This window comes from Canis lupus, chromosome 16 (assembly GCF_048164855.1).
Source record: "Canis lupus baileyi chromosome 16, mCanLup2.hap1, whole genome shotgun sequence".
NCBI lineage: Eukaryota > Metazoa > Chordata > Mammalia > Carnivora > Canidae > Canis > Canis lupus.
Window position 1 is genome coordinate 30,167,522 of NC_132853.1, and position 20,348 is coordinate 30,187,869.

Genomic DNA, 20,348 nt, shown 5'->3' on the forward strand with positions numbered 1-20,348 from the left:
AACTTTCTAATCTTTGTTTTTAGATCTTTAACATGGGGATAAAATAATATTATATTATGAAGATTGAGTGAGATAAACAAAATGTGAACATTTGTGGAACATAGTGTATGTTCCATAAATATTAGTTCCTTCTGCTCTTCTCTAGCTCATGTAGTGGTCAAGAAGATGAAGTGAGATAATGCATCTATAGCTATGGAACACAGTAAATAGTTAATAAATAGCATCTATTATGTTTGCCATAAGCCAGAACAGTAGCTGCCTTTATTAATACCATGGAGTTTTTTTCCTACGTTTTGATTGGTGGAACCATGCCACTCCAATCATGCTACAGGTATTAATTTTTTAGACAAAACACATGGTTAGTGTTTCAAATTACTGACTACTCCCTTCAGGGCCTGTCATGTTACACTAAATGGTCTGGTGTGGTCATTCACCAAACTAATAATTAAATGCTGGAATTTTGCTAAAACAAGTTACAAGCAAAAGATATTGGTCTTCAGCCTATACCCAGAAATGGATGTTTTGGAAACTATATACTTTATCCTTTTGAAAAGTTGACTTGTCCTTAATCCCCCCTAACTGTCTTTATTTATTGAATTCTGCAATCCAGCGGGCTCTGATGTCCACTGTAAAAAAGTGTGGTTTCTTTGCATTTCACTCTTAACAACAACAACAAAATATCTTTCATAAGGGGTTTCAATAGATCCTGACATAACTAATGTCATTCTGACACAGACTGCTTTAAATTACGGAGTAGAGAGAGTCTTTGTGGTGAAGACTAACACACTGGTTATGCCAAGAAAGAAGGAAGAGTTTAAAAATGGGTTTTTAGAATGGAATGGAAGGAAAATGGGGTGGGGTATTTGCTGAAAGAACCAAGGTCAATAATGGCTCCCCCATTTCTAGTTGGGAGAGAGATTAGAATTATAACACAGCTGAAGCTTCAGTCTGCTCTTCCTCTATTTTTGCACCTTCAAACTCTTCAGTCAGCCATACTCCCAGTGACATCCTGGGAAGCACACACCAATCATTGAGACCTCATTACTAGGAGCCTCCTGAAGGAACACTTGCCTCAAAGACTTCATCCAATGATGTGGTCAAGAAAATAGCACTAGAATTGATTGCAAGTCTCCTCTAAGAGATTATTGGGACCAGTCTCATCATGTCTCCCATCCTAATTTCCCTCATTCACCTCATCAGAAGTCTAAGTCTCTGCTATTATCCATGATCATCCAAAATTTCATCCTCATCTGCTCTGTAAATCTCATGATTTAAATCTGGTGGACAGTCCCCACGATGGCCTCCTGGTGATTCATGTCTATGCACAGTCCTCTTCTATGTTGAATAAAGCTGACTTGTACAACCAATAGAATGTAGCAAAAATGATGGAGGGACTTCCAAAGTTAGTTATAAAAGACATTAAAGCTTCCATTTTGTTCTCTTGAATTGCATACTTTGGGAGGAAGCCAGCTGTCATGAGAGGCTATGTAAGCAGCTCTACGGAGAGGTACACATGGTGAAGACTGAGATCTTCTGTCAACAACAAAGTGACTGGAGTCATCTTGGAAGTAGATCCTCCAGCTCTGGTCAAACCTTCAGATGACTACAGCCCCAGCTAACATCTTGACTGCAAGCACATGGTAAGTGCTGAACCAGAGCCACCCAGGTAAGCCACTACTGAATTCCTGGACCACTGACATTGGGAGATAACAAATTTTTAATGTTTAAGCCATTACATTTGGGAGTACTTCGTTATACAGCAACATACCCTCAACCAGTGCTCACCTTCTCATCCTTCTCAAATCCTAGGCCCTGCTTCCTCAAATTCCTGATATGTTACCTTTTAAGAATATACTCAGCCCTTTGTCTTAGCTGAAACTTGGTTCTCTCCAAATGACATTGCTTTTGTTGTAGCTCTGTAATATAATACCTTCAGCTGCAAATAGGAGAATGACTCAGTGGTTTAAACAGTAAAGACACTTAGTAATCTCGTACAGCAAGAAGTCTACAGAAAATTGTCTTTAAGTTTGGGGCAAATCTCAGTGTTGCTCAGATTGTTTCTATCTTTTCACTCTGTTAACCACAGCATATTGACATTTTGCCTATATGTTCATCATTCCATAGTCGCACAATGGATGCTATGCATCACATCCACATCCAGAACAAAAATAAAAAAGAAAGATGACTACAAAGTCACTTCTCACAATCACTCTTCTGATAGAATAAAAACTTCTCCAGAAACCTCTCAAAAACTTCTTCAGAAACCTCCCCACAGATTTCCATTTGTATCTGACATTACAACCTTTCTAATATAGCAACTCTCTGATATACAGACTTCCTCCATGTTTTTTCAAACAAGGATACTTAATACCATTTGAAGTATGTATTTATTTGTTTCTTTTTTTAAAAAAGATTTTATTTATTTATTCATGAGACACACACACACAGAGGCACAGACACAGGCAGAGGGAGAAGCAGGCTCTATGCAGGGAGCCCGACATGGGACTCGATCCCGGGTCTCCAGGATCATACTCTGGACTGAAGGTGGCGCTAAACCACTGAGCCACCCAGGCTGCCCTATTTATTTGTTTCTTATCTGCCTCCCCTCATTAGAATGTAAGCATGGCTTTTGTGTTTTGTTCAGCACCTAGAACCATGCTAATATGTAAGCAGGTGCTCAAAAATGCATTTTGTTAAATGAACGTCCATTGGCCATAACCATTATCATAGCCACCCTTAGGTATAAAAAAGGTTACACAAGAAAGTATTGGCAAAGGGGAATGATACTGACTTTGTGACTTTAGACAAAGCATTATTAATCCTCTAGTACTTGATACGTGATTGAGATTTTTAGGCAAATAGGAAAAGATGAGGAGATGGCTATTAGCTAAAGAACCAACAGAGTCTGCTCAAAGTTCTCTCAAGCAGAGAGGACTGCATATCTTAGGATAAAGAGGTATCCCCCCTGCTCCCCACCCCATTCCCACGTTTAAACTGAAACTTCTGTTCTTTCTTGCAAAACCCTTTGTTTATTTGAGGTTTACCCCCTGCAGATATACTCTCCTTGCTGCTACCATTTATCTGGCCATTTCTCATATACTGTAATAAATGAACTCTGGCTCACGTTCTTCCTCATCATCCAATTTTAGTCATCAATCTTGCTGATTTCAACATCCATGTAGGCAATCCATCTAATACTCCAGCCTCTTTGTTTCTCACCATGGCTCTGAAGACCACTACCTCAATACCCAAAACATTATTCCTCAACTTTTCTCTTTGGTATCATGGTCTGGGCTTGTCCAAGAATACACCACCTCCCGATCAGGACCGTAAGTATCTTACGTCTGATCATCATTCTCTATGCTTTCAGTGTGCCTTCTCAAGCTCCTCACTAACAATAGTTGTTCAATCTCTTCATATCACTAAAGCCATAGAGTTCACCTCTGAAGAAGTATCCTTACTCCTATCTAAGATGACTCTTTCTCATCTTCCTTTACCTCCTCAACTTTGCGTCTTTGCTCATCCCCCTCTCTCTTACCTTATCAATTTTTACCTCTCAGTTGGGTCATTCAGCAGCATTCAGATTCATTCTGGTACATTCCTTAGAGCGAGCTGGTCTTGGGTCACCTACCCTCCTTGGAAAGGCCCTGCTTGATCCTCCTATTTAAATAGCTGTCATTCCCTTTGCAGTCATTATTGCTTCTATAACTTCATTTTGTTTCCTGTACAGTACTTATCACTCTATATAATTATCCTTTAATGTTAATTAATTTGTTGTTTGTTGTTTATTGTCTCCCCTCACCTAATAGGCTATAAATCCAGTGAGTGAAAGACTTTTCTTGTTCAGTTCACCCATCTCCTAGGGTGTGTAATGGTGCTGAAACTTCATGGTGCTCAATAAATATCTGATAAATAAATAAGCAAATGGCATTTTTACTCCCCCAGATAAGATACCTTCTCTTGAACTTTCATATTCCTGTCATTCTTATCCAATTTCATGGCTCCCTTTCAGAGGCAATATTTCAAGTATCGTCCAAAAACTTCTATTTCCATTTCTTTGCCTTCTCTATCTACACTAGACTGGTTTCCACCTCCAATTCTTTAAAAAAAATTTTTTTTATTAGTTTCAGAGAGAGAATTTTGTGATTCATCAGTTGCACATAACATCCAGTGCTCATTACCTCCTTAATGCCCATCACTCAACTGTTCCTCCTCACCCCCATCTCCCTTCCAGCAACCCTCAGTTTATTTCCTATAGTTAAGAGTCTCTTATGGTTTGCCTCCCTCTCAATTTTCATCTTATTTTATTTTTTCCTTCCCTTCCCCTATATTCATCTGTTTTTGTTTCTTAAACTCCACATGAGTGAAATCATACAGTGTTTATCTTTCTGGGATTTATTTTGCTTAGCATAATACCTTCTAGTTCCATTTACATTTTTGCAAATGGCAAGATTTAATTCTTTCTGATGGCTGAGTAATATTCTAATTTATATATATGTATATAATATTCTAATATATATATATACATACACATATGTATATATTACCTCTTCTTTATCCATTCACCTGTAAATGGACATCTGGGCTCTTTTCATATTTTGGCTATTGTGGACATTGCTGCTATAAACATTGACCCAGCAATTGCACTACTAGGTATTTAGCCAAAGTCTTCCACCTCCATTTCACCTCCTCCATGTTCAGGGGCAATAATAACCTTCTGGTGCCAAATTTGGTGGCCAATTTTCAGTTGTTGTCCTTTTAGATTTTCATTGTTATGAAACAGTATTTCAATATGAAAATCAGATCCATACTGAACAGTGCAGATGTAGATCACTTCCATAATGGCAGAGAGTGCTAGATCCTTCAGCAGCATTTAATATTCTTACGGTTTGGCTCCTTCCTTGTTAGACTTTCCTTCTCTGTCTCCTCCGAAGCATCCTTTTCTTCTAATTTTAAATATAAGAATACTTCATGGCTAAGTTGTAGGCTATCTTCTTAAACTTTCTGAATTCCCTTGGTAAACCTATTCATTCCTATTATTTTAAATGACACCTATAAGCTGATGACTCAGGAACTTATATCTCCCATTCAGATTTTTTACTTTTGGGCTCCAAATTCATACAACTAACAACCTACATGATAGTTCAAATCCCCCGTGTCCAAAAGCAAACTCTTGATCTTCTTCCTAAATATGTTTGTCTCCTCACTCTTCACTGTCTTGGTAATGGTATCACCATCTACCCATTGTTCATACCAGAAACCTGCAAATTGGCCTGGTTTCTTCCCTGACTCTAGACCAGACCATGCAAGTCCTAGCTCTTCTTCCTCCATACCTATTTACTCTATATTTACTATACTATTTATTATATTTTCTATAAGCCTATATATTACGTAGTGTGTGTATATATACTACATATATATATCCATCACACTCACACACACACACACACACACACACACACACTATCCCTTAGCTAGCACAAGTCACCATGATGATTTCCCTGAATACATCATAATCGCTTTACTTTTCCTTCAAATACTGTCGTCATGGAGCCACCAGAGCAATCTATTTCTATATATATCCTGTCACCTCTGGCCTTTCACCGAATCTAGAGTGATACCCAAATTCATTAACATGACTTCAATTCCCTGTATGATCTGCTCCTGCCTCTATCTGCAACTTTTTCTATCACTTTCTTCCCTAAAGAGAATACTTCTAGCTGAACAAAAGTTATTTCTGTCCTTGAACACAGTAAGTTTTTTACTGTCCTAGGCACTTCACACAGTCTTTTCTCTGCCCTGAATACTTTTCACAAATTCTGTCCCTGACTGGTTCCTTCACATCCCAGATCTCAGTTTAACTGCCTTTTTTCTCAGAGAGAACCTTGTCTCAGACCAACCCACTTCCTCTAGTTTCTCCTTTGAGTTAAAATAAATAACAAACAAATAACGAATATAACATACACTACTATGAGAAAGAATAATTGGGGAGTCTGCTTAGAAATTAAATACGTTAAATACATAAGTTAATCTTTATAATATTCCACTGCAAGTTGACAGTAAATGCTCCGAAGAGTGATAGGGAATAAACCTTTAGCCCCATAACTCACTGCATCAATTAAATGAGTAGTAGTAATAATAATACTCCCTTTTGTTCACATCTTTGGCAATCAAAACACAAATACGACTTTTTCAACTAATACTTAGCTTTCAGTTTCACAATATCCCAGTCAGTTTGTTTTGCTAACCCAAGTTGTATGTCCATGTATTTTGCTGAATTCGATGAATTTGCTACAACGGTAACTTCTGGTGGAAATGACCAAATCTTTGCGCCTATGTTCCAAATTTAGCAATAGATCATGACACTCAGATATTTCTTCAGGGAGTATTAATTGCAGGGGGAAAGTGATGGCATCTTATTTAGGTTGTCTGGAAAGTCAAAGGAAGATTATAATTTATAGTTACTATGGTAGCTAATTATACCTTCAAGGATATGCCAGTTGCTGCTAAAAAAAAAAAAAAAAAAAAGGCTTTGATCATAGATGAGACCCTTGTTGGGGAATCAAAGAAAATAAGAAAGCGGAATTTGTGAATTTGCCATCTTGAAAAATGTGTGGCTATGGAAACCAAATTTCTCTTTGGATAAAAAGTAAATTCAAATTGGTTTCTCCAAGGTGCTAACATTCACATCAAGGTTATAATAGCATAAGAACAATACCGTAAAATGCTAAACCATGTGTTTTTATCTGTCTCTCTCTTTACCATGTGGGTCTCTTTTATTCAGGAAAGTGGACATCATTCATCACATTCATGGCTTTTAAGCTCAAAAGGTTTGATCCAGGTTACACCAGAACAAGGAAGAAAATGCCATTAGGCAGAACTAATATTCCTGCAAAACACTTCTGCCTGTATGCAAATTTATATAAAAATCTTCTGAGCTCGGGAGATGAAGGGTACAAGGAGAAGGGAGAGCTGCAGCCAGGTCTGGAGGGCTCTGTGCTCTGCCTCACCCCTTTGGATGGAGTCCAAGTCCTGGGAGGGTTCAATGAGAGAAGGGATTTGTGTTTGCTTCCTGATGAGGGTTTCAGAAAATTATCAAGTTCTAGGAAGATCTAAGCTAGTCTGCCAAGTTTTGTAAGACTCCAGAATAGTGTGAGAAAACATTTGAAAACTCTCCAGATAGGGGAGCAAAAGGCTATAGAAGAACTATAAAGAGCCAGATGGATTGAGAATGGTAAAGTTTATGACCAATAGCTGAAGAATATCGCAGGACAGAACAGATACCAATACCAGTGATTGGATACCACCCTCCTCCTCCCACCTCCCCCCATCCCTTCATATCTTGAAAGCCCCTCCAAATTTTGGTCCACACAAAGATAAAGGGGGGAGTAAATTCTCATTTGAATGTTTGAACCTAAAATGTCTGCATAAGACTACATTTTCTGTCATATAAGAATTAAGTAGCATTCTAGAAAAATGAAGATGTTACTATATGTTTTGCACACCTGGATTCATAAAGAGTAAAGATCAATTCCAGGCAAGCCATTTGTATCCATTCAGAAAAGAAAATAATTTTAAATCCACAGCCCAGAGTCCTAACCCTCACCATATACTTCAGAAAGACATATAGAGGATTCAGGAAACCCATCATCATCATTATTAATTATTAATGCTGAGATACTTTCATGAAGTTAAGTTCTCTCTCTAAAAGCCGTGCTGAGGTACCCATGATTTACAGAATAAAAACTCAATTTCTCTCTATGATATCCAAGAGCCTCAAAAATCAAATCCCATCCTACCTAGGTAGCCCTGCATAAAATCCCTCAGGATGGTCTAGGTTCCAACCACAGAAGTGCCCCATCCTAATCCTGTAACATCATTTTACTCTATGGCTTTCCTGTTTTCGTTCTCTTACTTTGCATTGTTCTCTCCACCCAATGCTTGTTTAATACGTAAGAGCATTGACTTTGGAATCTATCAGACATGGATTAAAGAATTCAAATTCTGGTTCTTCAACTGACTAGCAAGGCAACAAGTTTCCTCTTGTGGAAACATATTAGATACTAATGTATGGGATGATTGTACATTATAATTAGATAATGAGTTGAAAATTAATCAATGAAATGGCTAATGGATGAACCTAGTACACAGTAACGCTTTTCTTTAAAAAAAAATGTGAGGCTATAATTAGTAGCATAAAATAAACCTTTTTTATTTTATGATAATAAATTTACCTGGCTCAGCAAGTAGGTTTGAGTTCCCTGGTGGCAAGAGCTGTTATAATCTGCACTGTCTGTCACTTAAACCAGGCATTCAGTAAATAGCAATGGAATGCATGTTTGGATTAATATTCAAAGCTCAGTTTAAACTATCAGAGTTTTAACATACTTGACTAGTCCTCTCTGATACCCCAGGCAGAATTAACAGCTCCTTCCTCTAGGAGCTGCTAATGCTTCCATATGCCTCTTATTTCAATTTGCCTTGTTATGAGTTGTTTATATGCTGTTTTCCAATTATTTACATGTCATGCATTTAAATATCCCTCAATAAAATATTAGATATATTCTTAAAAATGTATTTTTTCATCTTGTTAGCCCAGCCACCCTTTCTTAAACTTAAAACCATCCTTAAACTTAATTAAAAACAGAATCTGGGACAGAATAGATGCTCACTTAACACTTTCTAACTTATGCAGAAAACTTCAAATCATCTTTCCTAGCTGTAGGGACTCAACAGTATTGTGTCTGTACTTGCAGGGCAAAGTAGGGTGGGGACTGGAAGTGGCAAATTACTGCGCACAGCTGAGCAGGGTTGTCCTTGACCCCACAAGACAGCTGGGCTCAACATGAGAGGAGAGTTTTCACTTTTGATCTTCAAGATAACATTTTAAAATATAGAGCAAAAAGAATTTGAGATAACGTGCATGCTTTCCTTCAATACATGCCATATGGAATCTGAGGCCCTTGGATTAAGAAATGTTAAGTCCTACTTACTAAATAAAGACTGCCAGTCTCCTGGAGAACCAACAGAGAGGGATGCAGGACATAAAGCATGGATAAGAGTAAAACTTATCCCAGAAGAAAATAGCAAGAATTAGCCCAAAAGGCCAGCCCCTTGTTCCCAGCAGGCCAAATCATACTAATTTCCACTTCCAGTGTGCTCCCTATACCATTACTGAGTAGTAATTGTCCCAGCTCCCTGAAAAAGTAATTGGGTGATGACAGTGGCAACCCAATTTGAACCAGGATTTCTGAGTTACCTGCTCATGCCTGCAGGTAGTCAGCTGAGATGAGGGCTTAGTAAGATGGTTCTAGGTCTCAGTAGAGAGTACACAGCATACTCAAGCTGCACAGAAATGAGAAGGAAAAAAGCCCTGTGTTCCATTGTATCTGGGGTCTTCTCAGTGGGTCTTCAATAAGTTCCTTCTGGTTCAGGAAGAATTTGATAGCTGTATCAATGTATTTTCTCCCTCAACCTTCCACCTTGCAATCACCTCTCTGGATACCCACCTGGTTCCTAATTCACAAAATCTTATTCCAGAATTGAGCCACCAAAATGAATTGTTTTATTATGTAGATGAAAACAGTTGGGACCAGATGCTATGATGCCTGCTGGGATGATGAAACTTCTCCAGAACCTGTCTTTTCCTGCAATTCTTCAGTGCTTTCCATAAAGGTAGAGATAGAAAGGATGATGGAAAAGAAAACTCTAGGGAATCCCTGGATGGCTCCGTGGTTAAGCATCTGCCTTTGGCCCAGGGTGTAGACCTGGAGTCCCAGGATCGAGTCCCACATCGGGCTCCCTGAATGGAGCTTGCTTCTCTCTCTGCCTATGTCTCTGCCTCTCTCTCTGTGTTTCTCTCATGAATAAATAAATAAAATCTTAAAAAAGAAAAGAAAAGAAAACTCTAGGGACATGCAAATCCCAATAGCTTACCACTCTCTACAATAAGATACTCGTACGTGTTTGAGAAGAGGTATGAATAGCCCAATCACATGACCTTCATTTCAAGATTATGTTAAAGTATGAAATCCTGGAAAAAGAAGCAACACATAGCCTGAATATGTAAGAGACTCTATCAGTAATCTCATATCATTTAACACAAATTGTGTCTTTAAAGGTTATCAAGAACTCCTCTGTGATTCATTTGAGTCTCAGTTTCCCCAGCACTGTGGTTGGGGTATTTTTGTTGGACGGCAAGTAAATGAAAAATCAAGAAACTTTAAGACTTCATTCCAAGCCCATAGAAATATCAACAGAGGATATAGAAAGGGGATCAAACTGTGAGGAGGAAAGAGAATGGAGGGAGAAAGATACACAAAATCACCTCATGAATCCTTTCCTCATATTGATCTTAAGCTGGCCAAAACTCACAGTGGGTGGGTATTAATAAATCTATGTGCTGTCTGGAAACTTGCCATCCCTGTGAGCACAGGGCTCACTGCATTGGGAGAGGAGGGTCATATAAAAAGCATCTGAGATGGAGGAAGAGACAATTCAGGAGCTCAACATTCCACAGTAGCAGGACCTCTGCTGCCTGTGTTTGAGTTTATTTTCATTTAGTTTCCCAGCCAACTGGGCTAAGCTCCAATAGGTGATGTGGCCACAAAGAATATGGCAGTTTGACCAACAAAGGATTTGACCTGTGAGGGCAGCAATCAGGATTTTCAGGGATTGCCAGTGTTCAGCTCATTCTCTATATTACTGACCACCAGCATGCCACAAGGGCAGCCAAAGAGGAAATGGGCTAATTGGGACTGGAAGAAAGACTTGTGACAATAAATATAAGGTCATAAATTGTGAGAATTTGAATAGACTTTCAAGATCTCACTGAATGCCTGCCCCCACTCATTCGTAGAATGACCATAATCTCTGATCACTTGGGATAGCTTCCATTTACAACCAGTTGCTCTGGCATAGTTGGCACAGTTATTAACAGCACCTCCTTTCACCTTCAGACATGTCCAACAAATTATCTAGGGACCCATTCATTTGGCAAAATAGAAATCTGAGGTCCAAAGCAGGGAAATTTGTGGAAATGGGTATAGATTCGGAATAGGTCGTAGGCTGGTTTTCTATGGCCAAGAAGAAAAAAAGCAAAACAAACAAACAGAACCCAATCTTCACACATGATATTACCTATTTCTCTATTTACCTCTGTGACAAAATTATAAACTCTTCAAAGTCAAAATCTGTGTCTTAGCCTAAGATTTCTCATTGACAAAATTATAAACACTTCAAGGTCAAAGTCTGTGTCTTAGCCTAAGATTTCTCAATGCCAAGCACATACCAGGCACTTAATAAATATTTGTTTGACTATTACACTTATTAACATGTACATTATCCCATTTGATTCTCCACTGGCACCATATTATGGATAATACTGAATAAAGATGAGAAAACTGAAAGTCTAGGATATTAAACACTAAGGAAGTTAAGAGCAAAACCACTAAAACCCAGGTCTTCAATGCTTCTTTCCATTACATTATACTCAGTGTTAGAAGGAGTCTAAATGTAGAGAGAATGTTTGCTTAGAGGGATGGAGCCTGGACGAGCCAAGGAAAATGTGGTAGGCAGAGAAATGTCTCTGTGGGCTCAGAGATTTGACTACTGGACCAACAAAATTGTTTTTTGGGGCCCTGTATTTCTTCCAACATGGCTGCTTCTTTGAAAAAAGGAAGCACATCATGTGCCGGCAGCGGGGTGGAAAGGGGAGGTTTGGACATAGCCCAGGATGTAACGAGGGCAGAGACTCAAAGTGGCTGGGTGGAAGCCGAACTGAATGGACCTACAGTGCAGTAGTTAGCTTGGGTCAAGCTACCAAGGGTTTTCCCCTCACACCGACTTCCATAAGACATACCCAGGGCCCCATTCAAAAAAGGATCAAGCCTGGCGTTTTCCTGGCTGTTTACTTAAAAAAAAAAAAATTAAAGCTTAGCATTTTGAAAAATGTATTTCTTGGAGACAAATATATTTTGGCCCAACCCACATCCCACTAGAACTTACCACATAAAGTTTCCAGTTCCATCCCCAGGCCACAGCACCACTGTACCACGAAGGGGGATATTTTATTTATTTAATTTCTTTTTTTAATTCTCCCATTCTAGCTCCTTTAGCAATCAGTTGGTTTGTATTCTTTTGTCTTGACATTGTTTCCTTTCCTCGCACCCACTAAGTCAGGGCACTATTTGCTCGTTTCCATGAAAATTTTTTTTTCAGTAATGAATAAACTTACCTGACTTGGAGCTATAAATGCCCCCGGGGATCATTGGTAGTTTCCTTGACTTCTTCCTCACCCAGATGTCATCACTGTTCAATCGACTGTAGGCCACCCTAGAAAAGATGTGCACTCCTGTTCAGGTGGGAGGCAACCAAGGGTGGATTGTGGCTTCTCTATCCTCTTCCACATAACCAACCCCCAATCTAGCAGTACAGTGTACAATTATTGGAAGTAACAAGAAAAGAATCCTAATAAAATCTCACATCATGACTCAAATTCCAATTTTCAACAACTGGTAGTAAAGATCTTCCATCTTCATGAAAGCAACGAAGAACAGAGTCTTGGTCGTATTCCTCCTGGGCAGTAGAGGGCACTGTGGGCACACACTGGAAGTAGGCCTTTTGTGCCTCAGGAATCCCACCACAGTTAATAGGAATATACTCTGTGGTTGTTGTCCCCACAAATATATCTTTCTTGTCAAGTGGTCCCACAGTTCATCTTGCTGCCATGATTCCATGGAAGCAATTAAAAATGACAACATAAAAGCTGATTGTTCTTTCTTCTATTTTCTTCTTTCAAAAGCAGTCTACTTTGGCAGTGAGGGAATTTGGAAACATGCAGACTTCAACTTAAATCCTGAGTTGGCTACTTACTGGTTGTATGACCTTGATTCTGAACTTCTCTAGGTTTCCTTATTTTCCTCATTTGTAAAGTGGAAATAGCAATACTTATGAGCTGGATTGTTGTGAAGATCAAGTGAGATCATGCACATCAATCCATGATAGCTATTTTTGGTATAATAGCTTTACAATGTAAACAGGTATGTGGATGACCATGCCCAAGCCTAGACTCTTCCATGTTCTCTGAGGCTCAGCCTTCTTGTTACTGTCTCTTATTTAACACTTTGCCCACGAAGTCACACAAGAGTTTCATTAGCTCCAGTAACATTTCCATGAGTGGTGCAAGAGCAGTGCTGTTGGGCAGAGGTGCCATCTCACCATAGAAGGCAATGATTACTTAGCTGGGCCTCTGAGGATAATTTTTAGAATATGGGGGATAATCCAAGCATGGGGATCCTCATTGTCATGACAGGCTCAGAATTCAGAGTCAACACATATAATTATGTGATGCCTCACTAGGAATAATATGTATGAGTGTGCAGCTTGTGCACTGCATGGTAGTCTATCCAAAACTACAGCTAGAGATTCAAATTTGACCTGCTGCCTATTTCTGTAAATACAGTTTTATTGTAATACACTCATATACCTGTTGTCTATGGCCACTTCTGTGCTGCACTGGTAGAGCTGAGAAGTTGCAACAAAAACTATATGGCCCTCGATGCCTAAAATATTTATTATTTGGCTCTTTACAGAACGTTTGCAGACTCTTGTGCTTTTAGTCTTTGGACCTAGCACCTTGTACATAGTAGACACTCACTAGTAGTTGCTCACGGTGAATGATTGAATGAATGGATGAAGACTCAAATAACAACTCAAAATAGCCAAGCATTAATCATAAAGAAATTGAAATGGAAAAGATTAAAAAGGAACAATAACAAAAAACCTTGAAATGAGGAAACTTCAATTCTAGTTCCCACTATGCCCTTAAAGTATGGCCCTAGATCAATCACTTCCTATCTCTGTATCTCAGTTTGCTTGTCTATGAAATGACAACCCTAAGCCCATTTTATCAGGGCTGTATTGAGGAAAAAAGCACAAATGTAAAACATCTTGCCCAGTTTCTGGCACATAAAAGAAGCTAATCAAATGTTAGAAGAAAAAGCAAGGATGAGAAGAAATCCTTTGCTTCTGAATAAAATATCTGCCCTGTCACAGAGGAGTAAACAGAGTAATTCATACATTTAATTGGCAGATGTCATGGAAAAAGCTTCAAGGAGCATTCTACACAAAGACTCTCAGGCTAGTTTGTGTTCAAACAAACCAGACAGCCAGCCCACAGCCCGAGCCAGGAGCCAAATATTTCAGACACGATCAGAGCTGGCTGCTCTAGGCTGAGCTGTTCCACATGCAGATGGAGCCAGGCCACAGGAAGTCCTTGGTGTCAGCTCCCTAGAACCTACTGAGACTGTGGCATTTTCTTGATCTCCTGTGCAGACCATTACTCAGATAAGGGTCATGGGGAGAAAAAAAAGAGGCCTCCTTTCATAAAGGCTGCTGTTATCCCAGCTAAACAAGAACATACAGCTGTTTAGAGGCTGCCAGAAGTGGAGTCTCCTGACCAACATGCCTTTTGTTTCCACTTTCTTTTGGGGTGGGGAAGGGGGGCGGTGAGATGGGAGTCTATCATAATGTTGACCTTGGGGGATGCTTTGCCACACCTCCACCCAGATCCCATTTTATGGTGTGTGGAGTTTTATGGACCAATTTAACATGGGAGAGGAGACGAGAAGGCTGATGTGTGAACTGAAGTTGAAGAGACATAAATTCAAAGGAAAATTATTCCAGAATTATAAGCCCTGCTCACCAGCGTCCAAGGGTAATAGCCACTGTTCAGTGGCAGGGGATGGACTTGCAAAGTTATTTCAGGGGCCATTTGTAGGACAAGCACCTTTTCATTTCATTTGGATGGGTAAATATTTTCAAATGGGGTCTCCTAAATATGCTGGGATCCAGCCGAAGTCCCTAAATTGTGGAAGCCTTGAATACCCAACTACTCTTTTACCAGGACAGTTCATTCAGGAAGTCTAAAATCTGAAAGAAAATGATTTATACTTTATCTGCACAAAATACAACCAGACCCACTGTTCAGTTTGAACTTGAGACCTGAGGAAATTTCTAAAAACCCTTTGATTATGAGGTATTGGCTAGGACATAACAAAGCCAAATTCCAAAGTTCCCACAGGATGTGAAGCCGAAAAAAAACAAAAACAAAAACAAAAACGGATGTTTTGGTGAAGACCTAAAACCTTGATCCTACACATTTCTCCACTTGTAACAATAGTTCAGGAACCCATGTGGATGTTTTTGCCCAGAACTACAGAAAGGGTAGAAAACAAAAGGGCTGAAAGAGGAATAACGGATCCAGCCATCAGTGTACACAGCAGTACTTTCTTTGTCATATTTCTGAACACCTGGAAAGAGAAATACTTAAGAGCTTCTCGGATGGCAACGAGGAACTGGAAAGTCAGTCTGAAGTTCCCCAAGCATCATCCCAACACAGCCCCTCCCCAGAATACCTGTTGCCTGTGACTGTGTACCGCTGGCTTTTCCAAAGTCCTTTCTTGTAGGCATCTGATTTGCACTGATTTTTCAACAACAGTCCTACCAGTTTCTCCAAACATAACATCCCTCAAATTCCCTGTGCAAAAAACATCATCATCAATACTCGCAAAAGCTATGAGAAGCCCCGTCCCTTCATGTCTGCTGGCTGCTGTTTGACAATGTCTGGCGGCCCTCATTCAAAATGAATAGTGGGGCTGCTGAAAATCTAGACAGTAAGAAGACTCTTGTGGGTGTTACCATAGCCTCAAGCCTGACTTGGAAAGCTCTCTGGAAAGGCTCTTTCTTTCCCAAATTCTTGGTTTTAGGTTTTTGTTCAAGAGACGTGAAGAGTATTTTGTCATTATCTGAGGTGTTGAGTTATGCAGACACAAAGTAATATATGTATTTTTTCAATCAACATCTATCTCCATGCATTCATGAATTTTTCAACTGAAGCCAACTGAAATGCTCTTCTGCTTGCCAGTGTCTAAGTTACAGGTTGGAAAACATTCAAAGAGCTTGAAATTCAAGCTGATGAGACAGATGAGAGGACAGGACAGGTACATGGCCATTGGCAGTCATCCAAAATAGGATATTCTTTGCCATATGAGGTGTTGAGATCCATTACTAAACTGCAGCAGGAATTGTTGGACTCTACAAGATTAGGATAGAAGCTCCTAAGTCAGTGTAAATCATTGATAATATCCTAGATTTTAGGTTCTATGATTATAGCTCTTCTTTATTTTAGAAAAACATAAAGTAAAAGCAGCAATGATAGACCAACGATAATGGTATATTATGAAACTAACTTGTATTGACTGTATTTTCTTAATTTTCCATATTCTTGATGCTCTGGCATTTCAAATCTTGATCACAGAGATAGGGTTCCTCCCAAGGCTAGCTAATTTCTAAACCTAGGAAATGATTCCTTAATGAGCATGCCTTTGATGTACAAAACAATCAATTCAGATCCCACATCCCCAACTCTCACACACCAAGCCAATATGCCTCCTCCCTAAATTATCCCAGGGCCAGGTACTGGACAACAAAGGATCAGCAGTATAATCCAGAGCCTGCCAAAAATATTCAAGTTATCTAGCCTCTAACTGACTCAGCATACCTACCCTGACTTATCCATTCCTCCCCACAGAATTTCTTTTTTTTTCTTTAAGATTTATTTATTTATTTGAGAGAGAGAGAGAGAGTGAGCATAAGCAGAGAAGGGGGTAAAGGGAGAGAGAGAATCTCAAGCAAATCCCCACCAAGCACGGAGCTGACAAGGGCTCAATCCCAGAATCCTGAGATCATGACCTGAGCCAAAATCAAGAATTGGACACTTAACTGACTATGCCTCCCAAGCACACTACCCACCCCCTCCCATGGCCAGAATTACAACAAAGGTCCTGGGCCATATCCTTTCCTCTCCCTTCTATCCCCTGGCCAACCTGGGTGCGCTTCCCCATGTGGCCTTGCGTGGCACCCTCTGTCTCTCACTTCTAAGGATCTGCAAGTATAAACTTCAGGTATAAACTTCTTCCTTCATGACAATCATTTCCATGTCTGCAAATCTTTCTGCAATTGATTAAGATATATCCTGGGTATATCTTTAGGACATAATTTTATACAGTGGAAACACAATTAAATAAAAACCGAGAGGAGAATGAGTTGGGAGGGGAAGTCCATTGGGTACCCAATGCAAAAAGGGCCAGGTAATAAATTGGAAGAAGGCATTCTTTAGTACAAAAGAGAAAATGCAGCTGAGCCAACAGAAGCCATGTTTCTGAAGGTTGCAGTGCCTATGGAGAAGGGGCAAAAAAGGGTCAGAAAGAAAGATGAGTGGAAGAGGATACATTTTCCATCATAAACATTGAAAGCATTACCAATCAGAGCCATTGGGTATTTGAAGTAAGAAAAGAAAAAGGATGAGGAATAGAGGTAGCAAGAGATAGAGGAATAGGTTCCAGACAAGGAATGCCATTCAATTCTTCACTCTTAGGCACCTCTCTGCTTCGTGCCATAGCTTCAGAACACAGTAGGAGTGCTTTGAAAGGAAGAACATTGTTGCCTGTGTGACATCTCTGGGCTTTCTGTCCTGAGATGGGGTGACATGTTCACAGTTAATTGGATGTCTACAATGGACTCTGTGAGGCCACAGTGAAATTCTTCATTGATTTTAAAGTCACCACGAGATAACCTATCATCACAGCAAACACATGCTCTTCTGATTCTCTAACACTTTAAGGAAGTAAATTTTCCTGCAGTATGAAAGAGTTGTATGTGGAAACAATTATTTATCCTTGCATTTTCTTTCCCCAAATTTGTTTTACTTTTCCAGGAATATACTATAGGAGACTAGCCCAGAGGGTTTCTGCATGATGCTCAGGTGCAGTTCTCTTTCTGTTCCTTCCCAACCAGTCACCTGCTTGGACCTCTGTGGAGTGTTGAAGGGGATGTTCTAAGAACTGATAAAGACTTTCTAAAAAATCAGTTTCCTTAACATAGAATTATTGGAACACAAATCTCTGCTTCAGAGAAATGTGGTTCAACTTGAACCCATTATGTAACAATAGAAGGATAAAAAGTCATGCTTTCTCCATGGTCAAAGGATGAGGATGAGAAATGATATGCAAATTTATTATTATTATTATTATTATTATTATTATTATTATTTGTAATTCAATTTCTACTTTGAGCCCACATCCTAATAAAGCAGCAGAAAACCAGTCTCAGCTCAGGAATTCAGTCCCCCATCTGCCTTTCACAGAGGTGGTTTAAGTAGCCAGGAGGCTTATCCAGGGACAAGCCATTGCTGAGGTGATGCCTGCTGCCCTTGCTAGTCTCCTTAGAGATTCCCATGACCCTCCTGCTATTAATCTGAACAGGTTGTCCTCATTCAGAAGCATTGTTCTGGTTCTCTCTCTACTGCTTCTGGGTCCCTCTCAGGGGGATTTTTATGTTGCATCTAAATCACACTACACATTGAGAAACTCAAGGAGTCTGTCTAAAGTCCTATCAGCCTAGACACCTTCTTTGAGGGGTTGTTGCCTTCCAGAAATGTGCTCCAGAAGTGAGACATAGAACCCTCTGCTCTCAAATGCAATGCATTTACCTTGAAGTCTTTCTTTTTGACTCACACTGGATTTAACCAAGAAGCCTGGCACAGAGCCCCTGTTACTCCAGGAATACTCTGTGCTTGATTCATCCTCCTTTATTTTCCTCCTCCCTGTCCTGAGGGCTCTAGCAAGTCTGAGGAATAAAAAAGTGTGGCTCTAGTCCTCAGATATTCTTTAAAATCTACTTTTATATTCATTTCCCCCAGTATCAAGGCTTGGAAACTCAAAAACTAAGGAAGAAAAGGTGCATGGAGCTTAATGTATTAAATGACTGGAAGAAATAGTTCATGTGAGAAAGATAATGGAGTAATGGTAAATAATGATATAAAGCTCATTAGGTACGGAGGGACACGTGGGTGGTTCAGTTGGTTAAGCATCTGCCTTTGGCTCAGGTTGTGATCCCTGGGTCCTGGGATGGAGTCCTGTTTGGGCAACCTGCTTAGTGGGGAGTCTGCTTCTCTCTCTCCCTCTGCCCTTCCCCCTGCTTCTGCTCTCTTGGGCTCTCTCTGTCAAATAAATAAATAAAATCTTTTTAAAAACCTCATTGGGTAATATTAGAAAACATAATACCACTTGCAAAACTTCTGCTGCTTTCAGGAACTGAGAATGGGCATATAGAAAGCCATGTCAGAACATATCTTGTTCTCAATTTTTGAGAAGTTAAGAACTTTTTCTTGGTGCACAGAGAAAACTAGAATGAGAGCACTGAGTTAAGATCTAGATTATTTTTTCTGTCAATGTTAGACATATCATTACTTAATCCAAGCAAGTGTTATGAAATGAGTTCTAAAAAGTAGCCTTGCTCACATCAACAGATTCTTTCTCTTTCAGACCCTTTGAATCTCTTCCACAGACAGAGAGACAGACAGACACACACACACACACACACACACACACACACACACATCATCATCATCATCATCATCGTCAACAACAGTACTCTAGGTGGCAAAGTAAACCACCAGGGTGATTTGACAGCCTATTTTCCAGCCAGCTGACCATACAGCACACATCCCCTACTTGGTAGTAAAGACATATTTTCCATTTATTACACAACTGTTGAGACACTTTAAAAGTACGAATTACGGAAAAGATTGGCACATTGGCTAGGGCATAAAATGAGATGACCTCTGAGGTTTCTTGCCTACTCTTTTCATCATTCATAAGAGAGAAAATGTCATTTCAGGAGATTCTACTGTAGGCAGCTCTCAATTATTCACAGGCATATTAATTTTCCTAGTAGATTTTTCCATCTCTGAAATGAGCTTAGAGGAGACTTTGCAGCCCTTGGTAACTCTTCCTACCACTTCCCCCAAAAGTTCAGGGGGGGCGGGTGTCTCTCATCGTTTCTCTCCATTGATTCATCATAAAATACAATTCCCTAAACACCTAACACCATTTGGCTAGAGACTCTCAAGATTTCTCCTCTAATGTTATGATTTTCCTTTTGTTTTAGTAATCAGAAATATGTAAACAAAAAAATTTAAAAATTAAAATGTATCCAATTCCATCTTCAAATATAATTGTTATTACCAGTTGAACACACATTCTTTCAAAAATTTGTATGCTTATATAAAGCATACATATGTATGCACATAATGGAACTGTGGCAAACAATGTCCTTTGAACCCAACAGCTGTGATCATCAAATTTCTACTTTCCAGCTACAAAATCCCCAATTTTTAATACAGAGAAAAGAATTCACTTTTTGCTGGTTTGAGGTTTTTGGTTTGTTCTATTCTTTTTTATTAAGGTATAGCTCTCATACCATAGAGTTTACAAATCTTAAGTTCA